At 43.1% G+C, this 6,179-nt stretch overlaps 1 pseudogene; it reads left to right on the top strand.

Moving 5' to 3' along the window:
• Positions 1-5,196: 5,196 nt before the first annotated feature.
• Positions 5,197-5,625, top strand: LOC130033054 (U6 snRNA-associated Sm-like protein LSm2; annotated as a pseudogene).
• The last annotated feature ends 554 nt before the right edge of the window (positions 5,626-6,179 follow it).

Raw genomic sequence — 6,179 nt, 5'->3', positions numbered from 1 at the left:
CTCTTTTAAGAGAGAATTCAGAGGGCCTGAGATATGGTATAGCAGTCAGGGAGCCTTGCATACAAACAATCTGAGTTCTATCCCTGGAACCAAATATTGTTCCCTTCAGCACCAGTCATCCCTGAGCAGAGAGCTAGGTAAAAGTCCTGAATATGCCAGGAAGGAAGGAAGGATGGAAGAAGGAAGGAAGGAAGGGAGGGAGGAAGGGAGGGAGGGGAGGGAGGGAGGGAAGGAAGGAAGGAAGGAAGGAAGGAAGGAAGGAAGGAAGGAAGGAAGGAAGGAAAATTCAGAACTGGAGATACAAAAAAATGTGGAAATTCTCTGCACAGATGTGACAAAGTCACACTTTGGATGAGATTTTTAATTGGAAAACAGCCATATAACTAACTATAAATCATAAAGTTGAACAGAGGTTTATTAATTAGACAATTAGTTTTATTAATGTAGGTAACCAATATCAAATCTTTACTTGATATTTTGCAGATTGTAGCTCAAATTAAAAAAATCATTGTCAAATCTGCCCTTGAATTTGTGCTGTCAATGTAGTCTGTGGTACATGCTCAAATTGAAATTGAAAACATGATTTGATTCAAAACCCTGAAGTTCAGTGTCAGATCTCCATGTTTAAATCATCTCACCTGGCCATAACAACTTACACAGAGTCTCAATTCTCAATATGAAGTGACTGAAAGTGTCACACAAAGCACAGTCTTTTATTGAGAGTCCACACACAATATGGTATGTCCCCATTTCACAGATGCAGAAACATGAGGCTCAATGGGGTTCTTAATTACCTAGGGTCATATAACAGGGACCCTCTCGGAGAGCCCGGCAAGCTACCGAGAGTATTCGATATGCCAGACACAGTAACAACAAAGTCTCCAATGGAGACGTTACTGGGCCCGCTCGAGCAAATCGACGATCAACGGGAGGGCCTTTACCTTTACCTATATAACAGGGAGAGGTAGAAACTATAGTTTCAGGGTCTAGCTAAATGGCAGATAGGTTTTTCACCTATTCATTTACTTCTTTAGTTGTTGGTCTTCTTTACTAAACTTTACTACCTGTTCTATTTTTTTTTAATTTTTTAATTTTTATTAGTGAGACACCATGAGATACAGTTGTGGACTTACAAATTTTTGTGCTTGGTTTTCAATTATACAATGATCGCAATACCCATCCCTCCCTCCACCAGTGCCCATTTCCCACCACCACGGATCCCAGTATCCCTCCCACCCCCGCCCAACCCACCCCCATCCCACCCTGCCTCTGTGGCAGGGCATTCCCTTTTGTTCTCTCTCTCCTTTTGGGTGTTGTGGTTTGCAAAAGAGGCATTGAGTGGCATGTTCTATTATTTTTTGCGGGGGGAGCCATTCTCAGCGGTGCTCAGGACTGATGCCTGACTCTGCTCAGGGATCACTCCTGTGGGAGAGGGGGCTCAGGGGACAATATGGGATGCTGGGGATCAAAACCAGGTCACCCACTTGCAAGGCCTGTGCCTACATGCTGTAGCTATACTTTCACTCCATCCCCTATTTGCCCTATTAAAAACACATATGTGTGCACACACATGTACACACACACAGACATACACACACGCCACCTTATTCACTAACCTCAACCTAGTAGGTCAATTTTAAAAAAGTATCTCAAGTAATATACTGGACCCACTATAGACTCTTACTTTTAAGTGTACTTTTATGATTCTTCTGCTATAAGAAACCAATACCAGCAATCACATCTCCATGTATCACCTTGCACAACATAAATCTATAATTTGATACTGCTTTCACATTCCTTAGAACATAACTTCTAAGTCAAGCCTCATATTGAATTCCAAACTTCAAAATGAAGGCCACTGCACTGAATAAGAAAAGATCAGCCTATGTTAAAATCAAAGTGGATTTTCCAGGCAGGGTGATGAGAAGACCAAGAAAGTGGTGAAAATTATTTTTCACTCGGGCTGGAGCGATAGCACAGCAGTAGGGTGTTTGCCTTGCACGCAGCCAACATGGCCAACCCGAGTTCGATTCCTCCGCCCCTCTTGGAGAGCCCGGCAAGCTACCGAGAGTATCCACCCGTGATGTATTCGATATGCCAAACACAGTAACAACAAAATCTCCAATGGAGACGTTACTGGGCCCGCTCGAGCAAATCGATGAACAACGGGAGGGCCTTTACCTTTACCTTTACATGGGTGTACAATATTTCTCCAAACTTTGCGAGATCTTAATATGTGAATTTCATGATACTATAACTTGAAATAAAATTTAAAAATCAGGCAGAATTTCCTGACCCTGCACCTGGCTGTCTTTACCAGGGCACCTCAGAGAGGGGTGGGTTGAGTTTCCCTCCCCGCCCCAAACAGAATCCAGGCAGCCAAAAACCTCCAGAATACAACCACCACCATGCTCATGGACACCCTACACACACTTGGATAAGCCTCACCCAAGTGGGATCCAGCAGAAAAACCCAGGTATGTGGGCCCCGTGACTGAGACTCCAAGCCCTACCGAATCAAGACTTGGCCTCCTCCCCCCCGCTCCCCAGTTTTCCAATAGCTTGGTAGTCACACCCACAAACTGTTCCCAGTGCCATATAATCTCATCAATAGCCAAGATCAAGCAAGAGATTATAAACCAAAGCTCCTGGAAGGGAGCACCACAGAATTTCCTGGAGCATATGGCCACATTTGTGGCTGCACAAAATCTTATACTCTATCCCACTCATGTACCAAAAGTAGCACACATTTGTTTGGTTTTAACATAATTGCTTGTATTATCTTATATATGGGCTTCTTAAATGGCTCCAGTATGAAATACAACAACACACAACAACCTTCACACACTTCCCTCTGATTGTGGTGGTAAGGTGCTCAGTGGTGGGATTGGTGTTTGAATATTATCTGCAATGAACTATTGTGAACTACACTATGAAAATAAAATATTAAAAATTGCAAAACAAGAATTAAAAATCAAGAATTAAAAATCAGGGAAAATGTACTTAATATATCTTCACTTCAGCTTGCTCTGTCCCTTTACCAAGAATGAAAATAAGAACTCATGTGACATATCCTAGCCTCAAATGCTTCTGGGAAATGGATTGAGGAAGCAGCCTTCCTCCTCTTAGTGATCTATAAACATCTGTTGTTTGGGATGTTAAATAGTCCCCTCAAAGGAGGAAGGGGTATCACTTTATCCATTACACTATTGGATTTCAAATAAAATCCACTGTGTGAGAGGTGGGTGGCCCTAGTGAATGGCAAATTACGAAAAGGAGCACTGAGGTATCTGATGGAACATTTCAGCTAAATCATAAAGAAGACATGTGTTAGAATCTAAATTGTTTTTTGTTTACATTGTAGATCCTGTTTTGAATCCAGCCGATTTCATCTTGTCTAACTGTGAAGTTGAGGCTTACCAGTGAAAATTAAACAGCTTGACCCAGTAATTTGGTGACTATGAAAGAACAAAAGACCATCTGCTGAACATAATAGCAGCTCCACATGGTAACCTTCTATCTGGTGACGTTGCCTATCATGAGTAGTCAAACTGACTTCAGAACCAAACCAAGAATCAGAGATAGAGTTTCATGGCACAGAGTGTATGTATGATAGCTTGAATGTGATTCCCAGAACTGGAAAGAACAAAAACAAATGATAACCAACACAGAGGAAGCATCCAGGACCAGGCGATTGGGGAAAGGATAGCTCATGTGGTAGAGCACATGCCTGGCATGTTTGGGACAGTGAATTCAATCCCTAGTCCGATATGACCACCAAAGCACTGTCAGATGAAACTCTGGTAGGCACTCATCATTAGGTCAGAGCAGACATTACCTCAGCAACTACACAGAATGTCCCTGGACCGCAAATACCACTGGGGGTGACCTCTATTTGTTTTTTTTAAAATCTCAATCCAAAAAGCTTCATAAATAACATAGATCCAATCAAGACTACTTTCTATTATAACCCCTTGAATATCTCCTATTATGGCCCCTTGAGCAATGATCAGTACAACCCTTGTGGATCCTAAACACATATGGGAAGACCTACCACAAAGGGAAGGAAGGAAGGAAGGAAGGAAGGAAGGAAGGAAGGAAGGAAGGAAGGAAGGAAGGAAGGAAGGAAGGACTTAATCTCTTCTGCTCTGTCTTGATGGACACACCTTGCTCTGCCCTTGGTCACCAACACAGATCATAATTCCTATTCTTGAAAAAAAAAAAGCCCTATTTTTATTCTGTTGAAGCCTATTACTTCTTTTCGTTCCTAGGTGACACTAGACTGAAACTTTGAGATTAATGTCAAGAATTAGTAACTTTTCATTGTTATAGAGGGTTTTAATTGTTATAGAGAGTATAAAAACAGTTGGACTCAGAGGGCTTGAAGAGGGCAATTTGACCTAATGAATACAATTATTCAGTTAAGGGAATTTGTCCTCCTAGAAACAAAATAGTTGGCAAATTCACTAACTAGTTTAGGTCTTAGAATACAAAGGGTTTGCAAACATGCACCCAGGAAAGAATAGAATATCAGGAAAGAATAGTATAGATGACAAGTATCTACCAGCTGTAAACACGGAAACAAGACTATTCAGGGTCTTTTGGATGAGAAGACAGCAAGGGCAAAGGTAGAAAAGGAAGCTATCATGACTTTATATTTTAAGGGTACCCCAGCCTCTGATCTTCATGTATCTACATGATAACTGCCCTTAATGCCTTTGTCAACTAAAACATGGTTCACATGTTGGAAAACCAGGTTAAGGTGTGATGTAATATTTAATAGATGCCCTGTATACCAATGATGGCAGTCCAGGTGATCCTAAAGCTTAGACAGCCCTTATGCTTGCATTGGTGTATGTGTGTGTATTGTGTGTGTGTGTGTGTGTGTGTGTGTGTGTGCGCGCACGCGCGCGCGCGCGCACGTGCACAGTCACATCTTTATGTATTTATCTCATTCTTTGTAATCAACCCCTGCTGGACTGAGGTTAAAAGTGCCAACCTAATTAACTAGATGTGTATCTTTTGCTTTTCCCTAATCTGGAAGGGTAGGGGTGTCTGCTGCTCATTTCAAGCCAAGTTATCAAGATTTCTGCAGGACTACAGTTTAGAGAACACGTGTACAGATGCCTGGCTTTCACTTAAAACTTAAAAGGATAGGCGGCTGCACGACTCCGCCTTGCCCCGCACAAGGGCTCGCGGGCTCGTGCTCCGGATCCAGCCCGGTATCTGGCGCAAGGACCCCGGCCCGGTTCTGACGGGCCAGGTCAGCACTCCCGCGCGAGCACCATGCTCTTCTATTCCTTTTTCAAGTCCCTCGTGGGCAAGGACGTGGTGATGACAATCAAGAATGACCTGAGCATCTGTAGAACGCTCCATTCTGTGGATCAGTATCTCAACATCAAACTAACGAATGTCAGTGTTACCGACCCTGAGAAATACCCCCACATGTTGTCGATGAAGAACTGCTTCCTTCATCCGGGGCTCCGTGGTCTGTTATGTTTAGTTGCCAGTAGCTGAGGTTGACACACAGTTACTACAAGATGCAGCAAGGAAGGAGGCCCTGCAGCAGAAGAGTGAAGGTCCCGCAGCCCTTTGCCTTCCTGGCCCAGCCACGACCCTTCCCTAGACAGTCGGGTGCTGTGTTGTTTCAGTCATGGCTTTTTTTTTAAAGGAATGAACAGGTGAAAAAAATAATAGTAGGGGGCAACTGTCCCCTGTTGAGAACAGGAGACTAGATCCATAGGCCAGGGAACTGCCAGCTCTTCCCCCCCTCCTTTCCCTGGGCAGCAGAGACCCTCCTTTGATCTCTTCAGGGCAGGAGGTGATTCATTTTGGGATGGAAGGAATCTGTCTCCTGCATCAGGAATACAATTTATGATGGCAAATTTGAGTTGTGGTTCTGAGTGTGTTTGGGTACTGACGTTGGAAGGTGGGAGAGGAATGTTGAATTCATCTAAACCCTCTTATTACTCCAGGCCAAAATTCAGCTCATCCCAGAATTAGCTGCTATACTTTCCTCGGTGTAAACCAAATAAACTTCAACTGGACTATAAAAAAAAAACTTAAAAGGATATAATATATAAAGGTGCATGCACCAAAGAACAGGAAGCAGCCTATACTCTCAGAACTTGTCAGGGGTGAGGAATGGAGTAATAGTTCTTATGGGCAGAAGTGTGCTAT

The sequence above is a fragment of the Sorex fumeus genome, unplaced genomic scaffold (genome assembly GCF_029834395.1).
Source record: "Sorex fumeus unplaced genomic scaffold, SorFum_2.1 ptg000051l, whole genome shotgun sequence".
NCBI lineage: Eukaryota > Metazoa > Chordata > Mammalia > Eulipotyphla > Soricidae > Sorex > Sorex fumeus.
Note: the sequence above shows the minus strand (reverse complement) of the source record. Positions and strands in the feature narration are given on the sequence as shown.